Source organism: Erpetoichthys calabaricus, chromosome 10 (assembly GCF_900747795.2).
Source record: "Erpetoichthys calabaricus chromosome 10, fErpCal1.3, whole genome shotgun sequence".
Lineage (NCBI taxonomy): Eukaryota > Metazoa > Chordata > Cladistia > Polypteriformes > Polypteridae > Erpetoichthys > Erpetoichthys calabaricus.
This window is the reverse complement of record NC_041403.2, coordinates 148,053,620-148,076,472: the sequence shown is the minus strand read 5'-3', so window position 1 is coordinate 148,076,472 and position 22,853 is coordinate 148,053,620.

Here is a 22,853-nt window from a genome sequence, read left to right as displayed (position 1 = left end):
CCCTAGGAACCAAGTTACCTGATCTATTCTATAACATTTCAGTAATTATTTACCACTCTGATGCTGATCTTTCTGATCATAAAATAGGTTAATACGAAAGTAGTTGACGAGAAGAATTCATAAATAAGTGCAGAATTATGGTATTTGAGGGTTCCTCTAGAGCAGTGGTTCTCAAACTGTGGGGCGGGCCCCCCTAGGGGGGTGCGAAGTAACAAAAAGAGGGGTGCGAAGGTGTGAAAAAAGAAAACAAGAATCGAAAATATGAAAAATACATCTATTGAAACCAAAAGAAATTAACTTAAACTACATTTTGATACTAGAAAAATAAATATAGAGTTAGATAAATGTCGATAAAAGTTAAGTAGATATAATAAAATATGTATCTATGATATATCATTAATTAAAGAAGAACAAATTGGTATTAGTGGGCTCCTTTCAAAAAAACGTTAGGGGGGACGTGATTAAAACTGTTATCAAAACTCGAGTTGCAAATACTTAAAGGTTGAGAAACGTTGCTCTAGAGTGCCCCTTTCTCTTGCACCATTTGGCTCAAAAATAAATCAGCACATCATCATCTCATAACAGGCTTAACTTTTGAGTTTGGTATTTTTCTGTTCAGTCATTTTAGCTCTAGACCATCCTCTAGAAACTATGACACACAGACAGACACACACCCATCATTGTGATATTGATGTTTTCGGTATCAGGATTGTAAAACATCGAGATCCGTCGAAAAACAGAGATCAAAATTTTTGACAAATCTAAAGGTTTCACTTCTCCTCCTTAGATGTTATGGTGGTGGAGGGTGCAAAGCAAAAATTATCCAATGCCTCAGGAGTTGCTGCCTGCCTTCTTAAACCTTCCTGGGCTTATAAAGTGTAACATAAATGTTACAGGAGTTCAGTGTACCTCTGTTACATTTCACTGTCAGTCACCTATGCAACCTTGCCTATCTTTATGCTGGCTACCACAATGTAGTTTGTGTGTGTTGATACTTTGATATCACTTGAGATTCACAAAAGCATGCTCATCCACACTTGGTCAATGATCTTTATGTATATGCCGTCTGTCACACCAACAACACCTTGAAAACCAGTGAATTGCATAGATGCAGCTTTCTTTAACATTATTTTATGTGGAGTGGCAGGGAAATAAATCTGTGTATTACCTCCCACATTGTAAGGGCGTTCAAAGTTTGGTGCAACATTTAATTAATGATTCGTTGTGACATACCTAAGTCATTGGTAGTGCACAGGTGCATTTTCCCCATGGTCAAAATACATAACGTTACCAACAGTTTAATTTTGGCTGACAGCTCATGGTTTCATCAGGTAGATGCAGCGATCATTTGACGTACTGTACAAGATTTGTTACAACTATCATTCCATCTCTGCCTGTATTAATATCTTTTTATGAGTTCATTGTTGTCAAGCATTTCTGAAACATTCCACTTTTCCTGGAATATGTATGCCAGTGAATGCCTGAACTGCATCTTCTGGCAGCTCCTGGTGAGTTAGGACAGTTTATGAGCTCTCCTAAATCCTGTTAAATTTATTAGTAGTTTCCTAAATTAGGAAAATTAACACAAATACTATTATTTAGGACCAAATTTGCATCACTCAGAGATTTTTGAACCAGCTAGGACCTTTTCCTACTCTGAAATGCTTGATAAATAACTAATAAATGTCCAGATGTGCAAAGCTAAGAGACCAGTGCAACACAGACTCAAGGCTGTCAGGGCTGACAAGGGCACATCTACTAAATACTGACTTGAAGGGGGTGAATACTTATGTGATCAATTAGCTTGTTTTATTCTTGCAATTCATGTATATCACTTTGAGGAGATTTTCTGTTGATCGATGCCACAAAAAATAATTACATGATTCAAAGTTGTTGTTTAACAGTAAAATGTAAAAACATTCAAGGGAGTGAATACTTTTCATGAGAAATGTATCCTTCCATCTGAAAGACCTTGTTAAAACCTCAAAATGTGGTGAAATACATTTGGCAGTCTACCTATTTCAGGGTAACATTTTCTTCATTTTCATCCTGTGGTCATTGGCTTTTCCATTTTTAAAAAAGTGATGCCTCCTTCTGTGGCTCCTGGGGTATTATGGAGGTGGGACCAGAAAGGGGAGGGGCTAAATGTCTTCACTAGGAAGCTTCTTGTTACTGTGGGGAAAGAAACAGAAGACAAGAGAAGAAGCAGCGCCCCCTCTCGCCTCGACAGATTATTATATACCTCGACTGAGCCTGTGAGGCTGTCCTCCGACATGCATGTGTGACATTCCTTATCTATTTGGAGTATCCAAAAATAAATTCCAGAAATTAATTTTTTATCTCAGAAAACCCAAATGAGTATCAGATAATTGAATATTGAATACAAAATTAATAATAGAATCCATAACAAACACGGACCCCTGTCAAGGATGCATCCTCAGGCTGCATCCCTCTTGTTTTAACAGTAATTTATTATGAAAGTGAGTCCACTGGTGGAAGCATGAAAGAGTACATGACACGTGTTTCATACTCTTTGCATTATTTGACAGTAAACTATGCAACATTCCATGATCTGCTTCTCGCAACTGAAGAGGGCACCGTGGCAAATGTTTACCAAATGGCAGACCAACCATAAGCGTTACCTGGTAGGTAACCACCCACACAATTCAGGTCGGGACTCAGACTACGAATGCAATGAATATATATATATATATGGACGGCACGGTGGTGCAGTGGTAGCGCTGCTGCCTCGCAGTTAGGAGACCCGGGTTCACTTCCCGGGTCCACCGTGCGTGGAGTTTGCATGTTCTCCCCGTGTCTGCATGGGTTTCCTCCGGGCGCTCCGGTTTCCTCTCACAGTCCAAAGACATGCAGGTTAGGTGGATTGGTGATTCTAAATTGGCCCTAGTGTGTGCTTGGTGTGTGGGTGTGTTTGTGTGTGTCCTGCGGTAGGTTGGCACCCTGCCCGGGATTGGTTCCCTGCCTTGTGCCCTGTGTTGGCTGGGATTGGCTCCAGCAGACCCCCGTGACCCTGTGTTCGGATTCAGCGGGTTGGAAAATGGATGGATGGATATATATATATGTGTGTGTGTGTGTATATATATATATATATATATATATATATATATATATATATATATATATATATATATATATGTATATATATATTGTGAGAATAAGCACTTCACCTGCACCAACCCGACACAGACTGACAATGGAGGTATGTTAAAACTAAACAAGATTTATTTTACTTCACCTGTGGGACATGTCTTCCCCGTGTTCCCCAAATTTTCTCTTTTTCCGTAAAGCAGTTTTTGACTGACAAGAACATTCCTGTCCTCGATTATCCTCCCTATTTGCCTGATTGAGCTCTCTGTGATTTTTACTTGTTACCGAAAATAAAAACTGACCTGAAGAGAACACATTTTTCTTCAATGGATGAAGTGAAGACAAAAACGGCAAGACTGTTGAAGAGCCTCAAGAAAGAAGACTTCGAGCACTGTTGCAATCAATGGAAGATAAATAAGGAGTGGTGTATAGATCAGGAGGGGATGTATATAGAAGGTGACAATGTTTAGAATGCTGTAATTCATCAATAAATATATATATTTTTTACCAATCCAGTTATTTTTTTGTCTCACCTCATATTTATATATATATATATATATATATATACCGTATATATATATATATATATATATATATATATATATATATATATATATATATATATATATATATATATATATACATATATATATACTATATATATATATATATACATATATATATATATATATATATATATATATATATATATATATATATATATATATACATATATATATACTATATATATATATATATACATATATATATATATATATATATATATATATATATATATATATATATATATATATATATATATATATATATATATATATATATATATATATATATAAGGGGCGGCACGGTGGCGCAGTGGGTAGCGCTGCTGCCTCGCAGTTGGGAGACCTGGGGACCTGGGTTCGCTTCCCGGGTCCTCCCTGTGTGGAATTTGCATGTTCTCCCCGTGTCTGCGTGGGTTTCCTCCGGGCGCTCCGGTTTTCTCCCACAGTCCAAAGACATGCTGGTTAGGTGGATTGGCGATTCTACATTGGCCCTAGTGTGTGCTTGGTGTGTGGGTGTGTTTGTGTGTGTCCTGCGGTGGGTTGGCACCCTGCCCGGGATTGTTTCCTGCCTTGTGCCCTGTGTTGGCTGGGATTGGCTCCGGCAGACCCCCGTGACCCTCTGTTTGGATTCAGCGGGTTGGAAAATGGATGGATGGATATATATATATATATATATATATATATATATATATATTTATATATATAGTATATAGGAGGGGGATCTTTAGCTGAAAAAGACAAAACACTGGGAGTACTGCCTCTTCTTTTCACTTCAACCATTGTCTAAAGGTGCAAAGTGGAATCTTGAAAGAGCAGAATTTGCATAGAAGTAAAAAAGAAAACAATACTGAAACCAGTATTCAGTATTGTGTGTCTGCCTTTACAAGCTGCTGTGTATGCACCAAAGTGTCTTTAATAATTCATTTGAAAACTCAATTTTAAAAAAAGAAAAGACACTACTGTGTTACAGGCTTGCACACGGTGAAAGCTCTTTTACAGTGATATAGTATTGATTCGAATATAGATGATAGTTTACTTACTTTTCAAGAATTTACTTATGTTATTGCCCACCCCGACCACATGAATTAAGTGTGACTACACCCAAGCCCCCTCACAACACATACTTAAATTTAGTCACAAGTCAGGTTTCCATTTAAATGAAGCCCTCTATTCTAAGCAAAAGCCTAAACCCAAAGCCAAAGGTTCTTCTCCTAACGGTAATCCTTTCCCTAACTAAACTCTCTAAAAATCAGTGTTCTATTATTACAGTGTGGTGACATCATATGTTATGATACTAGACAGTAATGTGAGGGACAATGTTGCTAACAATGATATGGACACTGCCATGAAAGTAAAGCAGAAAATAACTGCACCTGTGAGAAAAATGGTGACTTCAAGAAATAAAAATCAAAATAAACAAAAATAACATAATTCAAAAATAAACATAGAACCAAGACCATTATCAGTAAAATAATAACTAATCCTGAGATTCTGATATGAATTCATGACAAATTGAAAGAAGCAGAACCACGAGATGATGGATGCATGATATTTTCATCAGACGTAGGTAATATCAATTTCTCAAACCTATTTAAACTAGGGAATCCATTACTGGGAGCCCGGGATTCCCGGACATTTTTCTTAATATTTTTATTTTATTAATTTTCATTGTAATCATTCCATACAAACAGATCAATTTATAACCCAACAAATATGAAGACTAATCAAACCCCACCCCTGAGAAGGAGAGCTTAGCTAAAGGAAAATTGCTTTAGGCTTTTTAATAAGGCAACATTAAACAAAAGAAAGGGAGAAGTAAATATCTATGTAAATAAGAGATAGAGAAGGGAGTTAAATGCAATAATAGTTATTTCTCTTATTCTAAAATAATATGGATTAAATCCTGCCATGTTTTGAAAAAATGTTGTACAGATCCTCTAACTGAAAATTTGATTTTTTCCAATTTCAAATAATATAAAACATCGGTTTCCCACTGACTTATAAGAGGAGAATTAGGATTCTTCCAATTTAACAAAATAAGTCTCTGTGCCAAAAGTGTAGTGAATGCAATCACAGTTTGCTTGTCCTTCTCCTATTCAAGTCCATCTGGAAGAACACCGAACACAGCTGTTAATGGGTTAGGAGGGATTGTGATACCAAGGCTGTCTGAGAGGCACTTAAAAATTTTTGTCCAAAATGATGTTAGTTTGGTGCAGGCTCAAAACATGTGACCCAGTGAGGCAGGAGCTTGGTTGCAGCGCTCGCAGGTTGGATCCTGCCCTGGAAACATTTTGGACAGTTTTAAGCAAGACAGATGGGCTCGATATATAATTTTTAGTTGAATAATTCTATGCTTTGCGCATATAGAACTCGAGTGAATTCTCTGCTTTGCTACTTTCCACTCCTTTTCTGATATATTGATTAAGAGATCTTCTTCCCAATGTCCTCTTGGATCTTTGAAAGGTAGGGAATCTAATAAGATTTTATATATTGCGGAAATAGTGTTTGTTTCCTCGAAATTGAGCAGTATTTTTTCTAGCATTGTGGAGGGTACATTTTTCATTCCCGCATTCCTGGGAATTAAACTGCTATAATTCCTGGGAAAACGGGAGCGGTCAAGCTCACATATATAGGGTGTAAAAGTGGAAAAATCAATCAAGAAATAACAGAGTAATAGTTGAAAATAATAAGTGGCACGGCTTTTTGGCCCACGGTGTAGTGTGTTGCCGATTAATTCAGTCAACAACAGACCAGCATTAATTAAGGTGGCGCTATTGCTGCAGCTTGCACTTCATCAGACAACAGCCTTGAACAGCAACATGAAATTGCAATGCATCAGTCTGTTGCTTCCGCATTATCTGTGCCAAGAAACTTTCCATCACAGTAAGATGACAAGAAACTGGATGCATCAGTAAAAGCTGAAATGGCGGTGTTTCAGGGCAATGGCAAGCGCGGGTGTTGTTTAGAACAAGTGTATCAGTATCTGATGACTGTGCCGCCTATTTCAGTGAAGGCAGAGCATGCTTTCTTAGCGGCTGGCGTACTCTGCATGAAGGTGCGCTCTAGCCTGGACAACCACACGCTCGACACGTTGTGCTTTCTATGCTCTTATTACTGCAACTAACTAGATACATGTACTTATATGACAGCATGAACTGCTTGTAGATAAGGTTAGTCTTTTATCTGTGTCAACATATTGCAGTAATTTTATTAAAAATAAGTGTCGGTTGTTCTAAAACCGTTCACATGTGAGATGCCCGTGCACTGTGTCATCCCCGAGAGCCCGGGATTCCCGGGAATGAAATGCGGGATTCCCGAATTCCCGGGAATGGATTCCCTAATTTAAACTAAACGCTAACCTGTTCTGGCATCATTTGGGGACCCAAATCTCAACAGGCCACTATTCCACGAGAGGTTCCACTCATTTCCACACCAGCAATACCATGTTAAAGTTTACATGTCATAATCTACATGTTATTGGGTTGTTGGTGATAAAGGTTAGGAGAGAAATGCATGTGAACATGGTGAGAGTGTGCAAGTGAACCCCAAATGCTGGTTTCCTAATCCTCACCGTAGATGTGGAAGAGTTTATAGAATGATGCAGTCCTGTTGAATAGCAATTACTGATATAAAAGAATCTATACTAATAAAAGGCAAAGCCCTCACTGACTGACTCACTGACTGACTGACTGACTGACTGACTCATCACTAATTCTCCAACTTCCCGTGTAGGTGGAAGGCTGAAATTTGGCAGGCTCATTCCTTACAGCTTACTTACAAAAGTTAGGCAGGTTTCATTTTGAAATTCAAAGCGTAACGGTCATAACTGGAACCTATTTTTTGTCCATATACTGTAATGGACGGGGGTGGAGTCGCGTATCACGTCATCACGCCTCCTACGTAATCACGTGAAACGCCTATCGCGGAAGTTAGTTCTAGACCCATCAGTGATAGGTCAAAATCCGCGATATAGAAAGACCATATAAATAAACATTTTTATAGTTTCAGCCTTAAAATACCCATCCCACACGCTTTAAACACATGTAAACTTATAAAACACACTTTGTTAACACATATGATATGTGGATGTCGGACTAAGGATATAAGTAACATCTCTCTATTATAAAACATTTTAAGTTCATGCAAGACAAGGCAGTGAGACAGGAAAACAGCTGCTGTACAGGCTTATTGACACGCAGAGCGACAAGCAGCACAAAGTCCACTTCTCTTTAGCGTGCATTCAGGAAGCCCGCTCCACCCACCCTAACCCTTCACAAAGCGAAGTGGCAGGAGCGTACCGCGCCTCGGAGAGGGGGATTTCAGCGAACGTGCGTTCAGCCCTCACACACCCACACATACACACTCCTCCTCCTCCTCCAGAACGCGCAAAGCGACAAGCAGGCATTTTGGCAGAAGCAGCACAAAGTCCACCTCTGCTTAATGTGCGTTCACCTGCCCCCCTCTTCACAAAGCGAGTGGCAGACACATCAACGTCTGATCGTTGCGTGTAGTGTTGCTCTGCGGTGTTAAGAGTGTAGAAAGTGTTTAAGAGCATAGGAAGTGTTTATAAGAGTGTGGGAAAGGTTACAAAGAGAGACAGAAAGGTTTATAAGAGTGTGGGAAGGGTTTATAAAGCCTTAAAATATATATAAATAATAAAATAAATATAGGTCGGTACTTCACGGATTTTCACTTATCGCGGGGGGCTCTGGAATGTCACCCCCACGATAGGTGAGGGATGACTGTATTTCTGTTTTATTTAAACCTTTTAAGTTCGTATGCATAGCCGAATTTGGCTGTTTTAGTTTTTTTTTTCTTTCTTCAGTAATATTTAATCTCCTTAAAGAAAAACAACATATGCATTTTACTTTTTTTGTATCTCTTTAGTACCCTAGGTTCTTGTCTATAAGCCGGACTCGTGTATAAGCCGGAGACCAAAAATCATACGAATTTTTAAAATAAAATCTTATCATAGATAAGCCGGACTCATGGATAAGCCGAACGTACTATAACCTATAACTAATAGAAGGGAGGGAGGTCAGTGGTCTCACTCGCACCCATTTAATTTCTTTAAGGGGGGAGAGAGTGTGAGATATTGGCGTCTCTCTCACTCCCCGCATGGCGCGGTTGGAGCGGCCGGAGCGCTTTCTTTCTGCTCTGGGCGTCGCCGAGTCAACACGCGCGCGTAGCGGTCATTTAAATTGTGATTTTATATGTAAGCATATTTAAATATATATCGCAGATTTTTTGCTGGTTTGCGGATTTCTGCGGGCAATGGGTCTTTTAATTTCTGGTACATGCTTCCTCAGTTGGTTTGCCCAGTTGATTTCATACAAGGGACGCTATTGGCAGATGGCTGAGAAGCTAGATTGCTTACTTTTCTCTCTCTCTTGCACTGACTATCTGTGATCCTGACTATGGGGATTGAGCAGGGGGGCTGTTCGCACACCTAGACGATACGGACGCTCGTCTAAAAATGCTGAAAGATTATCTTCACATTGCTATCTTTTGTAAAGCTGATTCCTGAAATGACATGCTGCACAGTGCTTCGCATACTTAAAAGCTCGAAGGGCACGTATTGATTTTTGACTGAAAAACAAACTCTCTCTCTCTCTCTCTCTCTCTCCCTGCTCCTGACGGAGGGGGTGTGAGCTGCCGCCTTCAACAGCTTTGTGCCGCGGTGCTTCGCATACTTAAAAGCCAAACAGCACCATTGATTTGTTTGCTAGAGATTGTTTTCTCTATCTATGTGACATTCTGTGCTCCTGACACGCACTCCTTTGAAGAGGAAGATATGTTTGCATTCTTTTAATTGTGAGACAGAACTGTCATCTCTGTCTTGTCATGGAGCACAGTTTAAACATTTGAAAAAGAGACAAATGTTTCTTTGTAGTGTTTGAATAACGTTCCTGTCTCTCTACAACCTCCTGTGTTTCTGCGCAAATCTGTGACCCAAGCATGACAATATAAAAATAACCATATAAACATATGGTTTCTACTTCGCGGATTTTGTTATTTCGCGGGTGGCTCTGGAACGCAACCCCCGCGATGGAGGAGGGATTACTGTATAAGCCGGATTTATGTATAAGCCGATATTCTATTTTTTCATCTTCACAACTTTTTTCCTTAGATAAGCCGCGGCTTATAGACAAGAACTTAGGGTAATATTTTAGTGTAAAAGGATAACCAGTATTTAAACCTTTTATGTTACTTTATAAAGTTATTTTACACAATGTTGAAAAATTAATAAGAAAGCTACATATTTTGGCAGCTGCTGCTTTAATTTTCAATGAAATGAAAAAAGCTCTCCAAAAGAAAACCTCAATGAAGAAGAAACAGTTTGCACTATCTAAAAAGGAGAAACCCTCATTTATAAAGGTTTGCTGCACATGACTTAAATGAAAATAAATGAATAGTTCCTATGTGTATAATACATATTTATCTATTTTACTTATGCCTTTATTCCAGCAACTTGCAACATCTGAGGTACAATTTGTTACATTACTTTTGTTTCTTGCAGCACAAGCAGGTGAAGTGACTTCCTCAGGGTCACAGAGTGGTGTCAGTACCAAGATTTGAACTGACAAGCTCCGGGTTTGCTGAAATATTACTGAAGAAAAAAAAAAAAACGAAAACGGGCAAATGGGGCTATGCATACAAATGTCCATCCATCCATTATCCAACCCGCTATATCCTAAATACAGGAGCCAATCCCTTGCAACACAGGGCACAAGGCAGGAAACAAACCCCGGGCAAGGTGCCAGCCCACCGCAGGGCGCACACACCCACACACACCCACACACCAGGGACAATTTAGAATCGCCAATGCACCTAACCTGCATGTCTTTGGACTGTGGGAGGAAACCGGAGTACCCGGAGGAAACCCAGACAGACACGGGGAGAACATTCAAACTCCACACAGGGAAGCGAACCCGGGTCTCCTAACTGGCACCTTTCACTGCGCCACCATGCCGCCCACATACAAACTTAAAAGGTTTAAATAAAACAGAAATATATCTTTATTTTTACTTCCTTAACTTGTGGAGGGTGTATCCTGTAGCAAAACCCTAACTTTTTCATGAAAGCCCCTTTCAGTCAATAAGCCTTAAAAACAGGTGTAAAGCTAAACTTGCAGCACCGCTATTCAATTACACTTGCCTAACGCCTCTCCTAAGGGGACATACTGTGGGATCTGGGCATCAGTCAAAGCACCAATCACAGGCCCGATTAGAAAGCGGGAAGCTGTGATTTGTCGTCTCCCTCCCATGTAACAATCACAGCCCGTGTTACAACGCACTATGTATGTATGTATATATGTATATGTGTATGTATGTGTGTATATGTATGTGTATATATATGTTGATATGTGTATATATATATATATATATATGTATATATATGTGGATGTGTATATGTATATATATATATATATATATATATAGGTATATATGTATATATATGTATATGTAGATATGTGTATATGTAGATATGTATATATATGTATATATGTATATGTATATATATGTTTACATAACCTCTTTAACACACTACTTCTCCGCTGCGAAGCGCGGGTATTTTGCTAGTACTTCATAAAATGCAATATAACTGTGATAAAAATGAAAAATTGCAGATATAAGAGGATACATAAACATATACTGTAAAATATATTGCATCTGTCAAGTGATTACTCATCAACTAATGGGTCTAGAATTTGATTTTGGTCTTAATCTAAAGCTCATAACCTGATATGTTCTAGAAATTCAAAAGATTTTAGGTAGCAGCAACTTCAGTATAGTGACAAGCTGTCCTGTGTTTATTACAGCAAACAAGAGTAGCAAAATCTCAGAATATGAAGCAAATCGCAGAAGGCAATTAAGTGACATATAACGAGAAAGAATAAAAAGCCAAGATGCTGAAACACTTAGACAAGCAAGAAGTAATCCTGAATATAACATTTTAGATGGCGGCAACCTGGTGGGCATAAAGGACAGAAAAGCAGCCTGTGCTTGTGTGTTTTCAGCAGGGGTTTGAAAATTATCTGGGGGCCATTGTTGATGTGATCTTTTCTGAAAGTGGCCACTTTAAAAATCGCAGAACAAAACAAAAGCGTCCATTTTTTTCAACTTGAAATTGTAAATATATACTGTACAGTATATTTAATTTTAAATATATACAGTGTCACACCCGTGCAATTGGGGGACAGTTTACGGGCTGATATAACTGTATGCTCCCACCAGACCAGGGAGTTGGCACTGTACTCTAATTTTTTCTCCTATTCCCTGCACTGAAGAGTCATCATCACAATAATCACTTCCGGACCTAAAGAACAACTCATAATGTCACTCGTGATGTTCTACCTCTCAAGATCCAACCTCCAGATGATGTCATTTCCGGTCCCAGAATGCCAATTGCTGCTTTACATCTCTTCCTGCTATTTTATTATATATGTGTCAACCATTTTGTATCATGTCAGTTCTATTCTGGACCCAAGTCTGTAAAGATCTCATTGCTGCACCTCAATGGATTTTTCAACTATATGTGGACGGTCCCCAAACCTTTGTTGTAACAAATACACAAAAACAAAGTCAGTCATTAACTATATACAGGACATTATGGTGACCAGGTCGGTTTTTGTTTATTGCTTGTTACCAGAAACCTTCTACTGAGAGAGATGAGTAACATTTTCTTTGTGGGAAGTGGACACCCTGAGAAGGTCCTGGACATGGCCATAAGACAGCCTGAATTTATCTTGTCACACTTGGGTCACCGATTTGCACAGAAACACAGGAGGTTGTAGAGACAGGAACTTTATTCAAACACTGCAAACAAACATATCTCTTTTTCAAAAGTTTAAACGTGCTCCTTGGCAAGACAGGGATGACAGTTCTGTCTCACAATTTAAAAGAATGCAAACATACAGTATCTTCCTCTTCGAAGGAGTGCGCATCAGGAGCAGGGAAGGTCTGAGAGAGAGAGAGAGAAAAGCAAACATGCAATCCAAAACTGACAGGTGCTGTTCGGACTTTTAAGTCTGCGAAGTACCACGCAATAAATCAGAAGCAAAGTAAGCCCAGCAAACAAGGGAGCAATGTGAAGGTAGTCTTTCAGCGTCATTTTTAACCTGTAGGGGTGCGAACAGCCCACCAGCTCACAATATTTTGAATTATTGAATTTCGTAGTTGAAAAAAGTTCCTTCAAGTGTATGTTGCAGCCACTGGGGAATTTACAGCAAAAATCTGACCATTGATTTGCTGACTTCAAAACTCACAATGCCACTTTCCAGAGGGCGTGGTGGTGTGATTTGTATCTTGGGCAGTTCCTTTTCATCTCCACACTTTTCTCTTGCCATCACTCAGTTTCATCTTTGTCTTGTCTGTCCAAAGACCTTTGTCTAGAATTCTGCAGGTTCCTTTAATACTTTTTTGCAAACTATAATCTGGCCATCTTGTTTTGGTGTCTAACTAATGGTTTGCATCTTGCAGTGTGGCCTCTGTGTTTCTGTTCTTGAAGTCTTCTGTGGATTCTTCTCTGACACGTCCAATGTCTACCTCCTGATGACTGTTTCTGATCTGTTGGACAGGCATTTGGAGCTTTTTCTTTTCCATAGTGAGGATTCTTCTGTCATCATCAGTTGAGGTCTTCCTTGGCCTAGCAGTCCTTTTGTGATTACTGAGCTCATCAGTGCGTTCTTTCTTCTGATATTCCAGACAGTTGATTTAGGTCATCCTAAGGTTTTATTGATGTCTCTAATGGGGTTTATTCTTGTTTTTCACCCAAATAGAAAGGCTTCTTTGACCTTTACTGGCACAACTCTTGTTCTCATGTTAAACAATGACAACTACAGACTTTAAAGGGTTGAAGTAAGCCTAAAGTATTTCAAGAAGCAATGAAACACACCTGAGGAATCACAAACACCTTTGACTCCAATTGTCTCCAACATTATGGTGTCCTGAAATGGGAGGATCATGTAGAAAAAGTGTTGTCACTGTCACAGTCACTGTCACAGTCACTATGTACAGTGAAATGAATGTAAATACACTTAACTGAAAGTCTGCAATGTGCACTTTAATCACATCTGACTTGTTTGATTTGTAATTTTAAACTGTGGAGAAGTGGGGAAAATCAATTGAAAATGTGTATTTGTCCTAAACGTTAAAGACAGCACTGTAGTAAAAAGATTTTGTAATTCTGACCCTGGTCTTTTTTTTCTTCTTTCGGCTGCTCCTGTTAGGGGTTGCCACAGTGGATCATCTTCTTCCATATCTTTCTGTCCTCTGCATCTTGCTCTGTCACACCCATTACCTGCATGTCCTCTCTCACCACATCCATAAACCTTCACTTAGGCCTTCCTGTTTTCCTCTTCTCTGGCAGCTCTATCCTTAGCATCCTTCTCCCAATATACCCAGCATCTCTCCTCTGCACATGTAAAACAACAAATGCGCAATCTCGCCTCTCTGACTTTGTCTCCCAACCGTCCAACATGAGCTGACCCTCTAATGTCCTCATTTCTAATCCTGTCCATCCTCGTTACACCCAATGCAAATCTTAGCATCTTTAACTTTGCTACCTCCAGCTCTGTCTCCTGCTTTCTGGTCAGTGTCACCATCTCCAACCCATATAACATAGCTGGTCTCACTACCGTCCTGTAGACCTTCCCTTTCACTCTTGATGATACCCGTCTGTCACAAATTACTCCTGACACTCTTCTCTACCCATTCCACCCTGCATGCACTCTCTTCTTCACCTCTCTTCCACAATCCCCATTACTCTGTACTGTTGATCCCAAGTATTTAAACTCATCCACCTTCGCCAGCTCTACTCCCTGCATCCTCACCATTCCACTGACCTCCCTCTCATTTACACACATTTATTCTGTCTTGTTCCTACTGACCTTCATTCCTCTCCTCTCTAGACCATATGTCCACCTCTCCAGGGTCTCCTCAGCCTGCTCCCTACTATCATTACAGATCACAATGTCATCAGCAAACATCATAGTCCACGGGGACTCCTACCTAATCTCGTCTGTCAATCTGTCCATCACCATTGCAAATAAGAAAGGGCTCAGAGCTGATCCCTGATGTAATCCCATCTCCAACTTGAATGCATCCGTCACTCCTACCGCAGATCTCACCACTGCCACACTTCCCTCGTACATATCCTGTACAATTCTTACGTACTTCTCTGCCACTCCCAACTTCCTCATACAATACCACAGCTCCTCTCAAGGCACCCTGTCATACGCTTTCTCCAGGTCCACAAAGATGCAAGCAACTCCTTCTGGCCTTCTCTAAACTTCTCCATCAACATCCTCAGAGCAAACATTGCATCTGTGGTGCTCTTTTCTGGCATGAAACCATACTGCTGCTCACTAATCATCACCTCACTTCTTAACCTAGCTTCCACTACTCTTTCCCATAACTTCATGCTGTGGCTCATCAATTTTATTCCGCTGTAGTTACTGCAGTCCTGCACATCTCGCTTATTCTTAAATATCGGCACCAGTACACTTCTTCTCCACTTCTCATGCATCCTCTCACTTTCCAAGATTCCATTAAACAATCTGGTTAACTCCACTGCCATCTCTCCTAAACACTTCCATTCTTCCAAAGGCATATCAACTGGACCAACGGCCTTTTCATTTTTCATCCTCTTCATAGCTGTCCTTACTTCCTCCTTGCTAATCCATTGCACTTCCTGATTCACTATCTCCACATCATCCAACCTCTTCTCTCTCTCGTTCTCTTCATTCATCAGCCTCTCAAAGTACTCCTTCCATCTGCTCAACACACTCACCTCACTTGTGAGTACGCTTCCATTTTTATCTTTTATCACCCTAACCCGCTGCACATCTTTCCCAGCTCGGTCCCTCTGTCTCGCCCACCGATCCTTTTTTCCCTCCTTGGTGTCCAACCTCTCATACAACTCATCATACACCTTTTCCTTAGCCTTCACCACCTCTCTCTTCACCTTGTGCCTTATCTCTTTGTACTCTTGTCTACTTTCTGCATCTCTCTGACTATCCCACTTCTTTTTTGCCATCCTCTTCCTCTGTATACTCTCCTGTATTTCCTCATTCCACCACCAGGTTTCCTTTTCCTCCTTCCTCTTTCCAGATGTCACGCCAAGCACCCTTCTTGCTGTCACCCTTACTACATCTTCTGTAGTTTCCCAGCTGTCTGATAACTCTTCACTGCCACCCAGTGCCATTCTAACTTCCTCCCTAAACTCAACCTTGCAGTCTTCCTTTTTTAACTTCCACCATTTGATCCTTGGCTCTGTCCTCACTCTCTTCCTCTTCTTGATCTCCAACGTCATCCTACAGACCACCATCCTATGCTGCTTAACTACACTTTCCCCTGCCACCACTTTGCAGTCTTCAATCTCCTTCAGATCAACTCTTCTGCATAGGATGTAATCTACCTGTGTGCATCTTCCACCACTCTTGTATGTAACCCTATATTCCTCCCTCTTCTTAAAATACGTATTCACCACAGCTATGTCCACCCTTTTGGCAAAATCCACTATCCTCTGACCTTCTTCATTCCTCTCCTTGACACCATACTTATCCATCACGTCCTCGTTTCCACTGTTCCCTTCACCAACATGCCCATTGAAATCCGCTCCAATCACCACTTTCTGTCCCTTGGGTACACTGTTCATCACTTCATCCAACTCACTCCAAAAATCTTCTTTCTCACCCATTCCACACCCAACTTGCGGTGCATATGCACTAACAACATTCATCATCGCACCTCCAATTTCCACCTTCATAATCATTACTCTGCCTGACACTCTTTTCACCTCCAAAATATTTTGACGTACTGTTCCTTCAGAATAACTCCTACCCCATTTCTCCTCCCATCCACACCATGATAGAACAATTTGAATCCACCTCAGATCCACCTGGCCTTATTCCCCTTCCATTCAGTTTCTTGCACGCACAATATATCAACCTTCCTTCTTTCCATTATATCTGCTAACTCTCTCCCCTTACCAGTCATACTACCAACATTTAAAGTTCCTACCCTCAGTTCCACTCACTTTACTTTCCTCCTCTCCTCCTGCCTCCGGACACGTCTGCCCCTCTTCTTCTCCTTCCTCGGCCAATTCTGACCCTGGTACTTTTGTGTATCCTTGGTATTGACTCTTAGTGCATATACCTTGACTTTGTGTTCTAGCTTCAATTCAAAATTAACATTCTGAATGTGCTTATCGTAAGCCCTGCTTTGTGTGAGTTATGGGTTCTGTGTTATATTTAAAAAAGTTACTCCAACAGTACAAATGTCCAATTTCTGTAGTTTGGTTGTTTTCATTGTTTATTTTATTTTGAAATTTTTTTGGGGCTTTGGACTTTATCCTAATTATGTCAGATATAATGTTGCTCTTATGCTGCCTGTCAGGCTCATGGCTGGATGTGTGACTGTGAAGCCAGTCACTGTCAAAAAATCAGAAGGGAGGATGGTTGCTTTCGTTGCTCAGCATAATTAGTAAAAAGGAAAGTGTCCTTAAGGAGTAATCAAACCAAAATTCCAAACAAATTTAAAAATGAAAGGAAGCTATCGCTTGCCCTTCTCTTTGCACTTTGCCTTGATCTTAAATTCTTGGTACCTTAATGATTGTTTCCGACTGACTTTCCCACTCTTCAACTAAGATTTAATCCTGTATTTCATTTCTGCCTCTGCCACTCATAAAATATGTATCCATCAAGGGAAAGGTCGTTTGCTCTTCTGAGGAGAAGTATCCGTTTCTTCACAACAGTCAAGTCAAGTCAAGCCAAGAGTATGTATTGTCATTTCATCCATATACAGTGAAACAGCATACAGTGAAACGAAACAACGTTCCTCCAGGAACATGGTGCTACATAAAACACAGGACAACAAAGAATCAACGACACATAACATAAAGACACATAATATATAACAAAGAGCATGTGAGTCAAATGTGCAAACATGTGCAACCATGTGCAACACTGCAGAACAGAACACATATATCAGATATCAAACCGGTCCATAAGTTTTCAGGAGTCTGACTGCTTGGGGGGAGAAACTGTTACACATTCTGGTGGTGAGGGCCCGAATGCTTTGGTACCTTTTTCCCAATGGCAGGAGTGTAAACAGTGAAAGCAAAGGGTGTGTTGGATCATTCACAATGCTGGTGATGCAGCGTGTGGTGTAAATGTCCATGATGGATGGAAGAGGCACACTAATGATCTTCTCAGCTGTCTTCACTATCTGTTGTAGGGCTTCGCAATCCCTGACCATGCAATTTCAAAACCAGACAGTGATGCAGTTGCTCAGGATGCTCTCTGTGGTTCCTCTGTAGAATGTTGTTAGAGTAGCTGGTGGAAGATGAGCTTTCCTCAGCCTACGCAGGAAGTAGAGTCACTGCTGGGTTTCTTGGCTAAAGAGCTGGTGTTGTGTGACCAGGTGAGGTTCTCTGCCAGGTGGACACCCAGGAATTTGGTGCTATCGACGACCTCCACAATTGAGCCGTCAATGTTCAGTGGCAGATGGTCGCTCTTAGTCTTCCTAAAGTCAACAATTATCTCCTTTGTTTTGTCTACATTCAGAGACAGGTTTTTGGCTTTACACTAGTCTGTTAACCGCTGCACCTCCTCTCTATATACTGACTCATTGCTGTTGCTGATGAGACCCACCACAGTTGTGTCATCGGCGAATTTTATGACGTGATTAGAGCTGTGCGTTGCTTCACAGTCATGAGTCAGCAGAGTGAACAATAATGGACTGAGCACACAGCCCTGAGGGGGTCCAGTGCTCAGTGTTGTGGTTTTTGAGATGTTGTTTCCAATCCTGACTGATTGAGGTCTCTCAGTCAGGAAGTCCAGAATCCAGTTACAGAGGGAGGTTTTCAGTCCCAGCAGGCTCAGCTTTTCCGTCAGCTGCTGAGGAATGATCATGTTGAATGCAGAGCTGAAGTCGATAAACAACATTCAAACATATGTGTCCTTATTGTCCAGATGAGTGAGAGCCAAATGGAGAGTTGTGGCTATTGCATCATCTGTTGAACGGTTCTGGAGGTAAGCAAACTGTAGGGGATCCAGTGAGGGGGCAGCAGGGTTATGATGTTCCTCATGACAAGCTTCTCGAAGCACTTCACAATGATGGGTGTAAGTGGAACGGAACAGTAGTCATTGAGGTTGGACACTTGTGACTTTTTTGGCACAAGAACTATGGTGGTGGTTTTGAAGCAGGTTGGGACGATGGCGGTGCTCAGGGAGATGTTGAAGATGTCAGTAAAAACATCTGCCAGCTGGTCTGCACATTCCCTTAGTACTCTGCCAGGAATATTGTAAGGTCCTGCAGCCTTCTGTGGGTTGACTCTTCATATAGTATTTCTCACTATCAGCCACAGTCAGATTTAATGCTTGGTCGCTAGGAGGAGAGGTGGTCTTCCTCATCACCACGTTGTTCTGTGCTTCAAACCGTGCACAGAAGTTACTCAGAACATTTGGAAGGGAGGCGTCACTGTCACAGGTGGGTGGTGTTGTCCTGTAATTAGTGATAGCCTGAATGTCTTTCCACATACTCCATGCGTCTTTGTCATGTAGGAAAAGTCCATGGATTCTCTGGGCGTATGCACACTTTGCTGCTCTAATGGTGTGGGATAGTTTGGCCCTCGCAGTTCTCAGGGCTTGTTCACTGTCTTGAACATTGATCATTTTGGAACTTTCTGGAGTGTTTCCTTTTACTTTCTGAATGGATGAGTAGTAACTTTCTCAAACTAAATAAGGAAAAAACAGAAATCTTTGTTATTGACAAAAATGGATATAACGAGGGTATTAGAAATAAACTTGATCCCTTAGGCTTGAAAGTCAAGTTGGAGGTAAAGAATTTAGGGGTAATTGACTCAGACCTAAATTTGAAATCGCATGTTAACCAGATTACTAGGACTGCATTTTTTCACTTAAGCAATATTGCTAAAGTTAGACCTCTGATAACTTTACAAGATGCTGAAAAATGAGTTCATGCTTTTGCTTTCATTTGACTAGATTTCTATAATGCACTCCTTACCGGACAACCTAAGAACAACATTAATCAGTTACAGTTAGTACAGAATGCAACAGACAGATTCTTAATTAGAAAAATAAAATCTGAGCACGGCGCTAGTTTTAGCGTCATTACATTGGTTATCCATGTCACTTAGAATTGACTTTAAAATACTTCTAATGGTTTACAAAGCCTTAAATAATCTCACATCATCCTATATTTTGGAATGCCTCTCACCTTACACTCCAAGTCGTAACCTCAGATCTTCAAATTAAGTTCTGCTTATAATTCTAAGAGTTAACCTGAAAAGAAGTGTTCAGGAGGCCTTTTCCTGTTATGTTCCTAAAATTTGGAATACTTTACCAATAGAAATTCACCAGGCAAATACAGTAGAACAATTTAAAAAAACTGCAAAAAATATTATTTCATAATGTTTTATTCGTAGCTACAATTGAGTTGTATCCCGTGTCACAATAAGACACAGGAAACATCAAAGGTTTGGGGCAGCCACCTGTATAACATCCCTGGCTGCATAATGGGTAATTTTGATGAGTTGTGTATGGTACAGCGCCTAAAACAGAACTGATTTGATAGTGAGAACATGGTGGCTTTAAAGGTCAATACAGGAAGTGACGTTATTGGGACCAGAACCAAAAGTGATGTCATCAGGACCGGAAGTGACTTCCTCAATGGCGCCAGACCCGGAAGTGGCATCTTCTGGGTCGGAATTGGCGTCTTTAATGGCCTCAGAACCTACCGGGATTTCCAGTGGATGGTCTGCAGAGGATTGAGAGAGAGAGTTAGTGCAGTTTGCCACCCCTTGGTCTGGTGTGGCACTACTATTATTCAGGCCCTCTAGGTGCCTCCCAATCACACGTGTGTGACAACCGATTAGTCTATATGGGCACTGAATTATCATTTTCTTCTGGGTTCAGTAATTTCCTACTTATCTGTACTATTCCCTACTGTTTTTTCCGGTTCTCCCAACTGATCAAGGTACCGTGCTGCCCCCGTGTTTATGGTTGAATGGCAGGTGTCCCAAGTGTCCACATGACCATCATCATCAAATTCTTCCATGTGAAGCCTGAAAATCATGAGGACCGATTTAAAACTTCTTTGTTAGGTAGAATGCCCACTAGGGGCTGGGCAGTCTTTTGGCCTTGGAACCCCTGCAGATTTTGTTTTTTTCTTCAGCCTAAATGGAGTTTTTTGTTTTGTTCTTCTGGCCACCTGACCTTTCCTATTTCTTTGTTACATACTGTATAATATTATTGCCTAATCTTGTTTGTTTATGTTTTATATTAACTTTTTTTTAGTACAGCTCTTAGAGGTACATTGTTTGTATGAAAACTGCTATATAAATAAATGTTATTGATGTTGTACTTGACTATTTAATTTCTTTGTATTTTTGTGTGTTATTTGCATTCTTCTCACTATTTCAACTTCTTCAGAAGCCTCATGTTGTAGTGGTGCCAATGCACATGAATCATTTGAAGGCATGTTTGATACCAAGTGTGGCCATTAGAGGGCATCACATAACCCCTAAATCCAGACACAACTACACTGTAAACAGTCTCTGGTTCAAATATGCCTTTTATTCTTTGTTTTATTTCTTTCTCCAGACTTCTTTACTAAAGTATAACAATATGCATATCATTCCTTTCCCTTTTCCTTTTCTTTTCTTTTCTTTGCCTCCAGTCCAGGTGAGCTTTATGTCACTCTCTGTGGTGACTCTGACCCCAAGGGCAGAGGACCCAGAAATATTTCTGGTACATCACTATTAAACCTTGGTTCCCGACAGGACTGCCTGCTCCAACTACAATTCCCATGCTGCCCTGTGGGAATCCATACTGGAGCAGCACCAGCGGAATGCTGCCTCCTTGTGTACTGGGGGTGAGGGTACATATTACACCAACAAGCATTCATCCCATCCATTGTATTGGCATTCCACCTGGGAAAGGTACCACCAACCATCCCGGCTGGCTTACTCATCCATCCAGGAGTTCGTTCACAGCACGTTATTTCAGAGTTAAGGAATGCATGAAAAAATTTCTAATATTTGTGTGAAATTTATCCTTAACAGGTTTCCAACTGTGTCCCCATGTTTTTGTTGCAGAACATATTGTATATTTTAAAGAAACAACTGGGATGTATTGAACTAATTGCTTTCATAATTTTAAACAGCTCTAGTAATGTTCATTTGCTTACACTTTAGTGCATTCAATCTCTCCTCACAGCTCATACTTCTCAGTCCTGGTGTCATCCTAGTTGCTCGGCTCTGAAATTTCTCCAGGGCTGCTATGTCTTTTTGCAATATGGTGATCAAAACTGAACCTGATACTCCAGATGAGGTCTCACTTGTGTGTTATATAACTTCAGAATAACCTCCTTTGACTTGTAGGCTACACATCTTGATATATATAACCTAACATCTTATTAACTTTCTTGATCGCTTTTGTAGATGGCCTGGATGAGTCCACTATGATTCAAAGGTCCTTCTCATAAGGTGTACTTTCAAGCTTCAGACCTTCCGTTGTGTATTCAAATCTAAGATTTTTACTTTCTACATGTAATACTTTACATTTACTGACAATAGAATTGCATGTGCCACAAATCTGCCCAAGCCTGTATGATGACTAAGTGCCTCTGTAACAATTTATCTGCATCTACATTATCTGCCCTTCCACGTAGTTTGGTATCATCTGCATACTTATATTTACAATACAATATTTTCAGATTGAATATTGTAACAAAGGCACTATATGGGCGCCCGACCCGACACAGACAGACACGGAGGCACATATAAAATGCACAAAGACTTTATTTTTTCTTCACCCGTGGGCACACATCTTCCCCGTGACCTACAGGCAATACACAGTCCACAAGCACTATAAAGCACAGCAAACACAGCAACAACCTTTTTACCACCACTCCTCCACAAGTGTAGTCCTCCTCCTCCCAACCCTGGCTCCCTGAGTGGTGGTGGCTGGCCCTTTTTATAGCCCACCCGGAAGTGTTCCAGGTGCTTGACCACCTGGTCCTAATTGCACTTCCGGGTGGGGCCGAAGATTCATCCAGCCAGGCTTGTAAAACCAGACAGCCCCCCTAGCGGCCACCCCGGGCCCCAACCAGGCTGTGGAGGACTCCATCTCCCATGGAGCCCTGTGGGAGG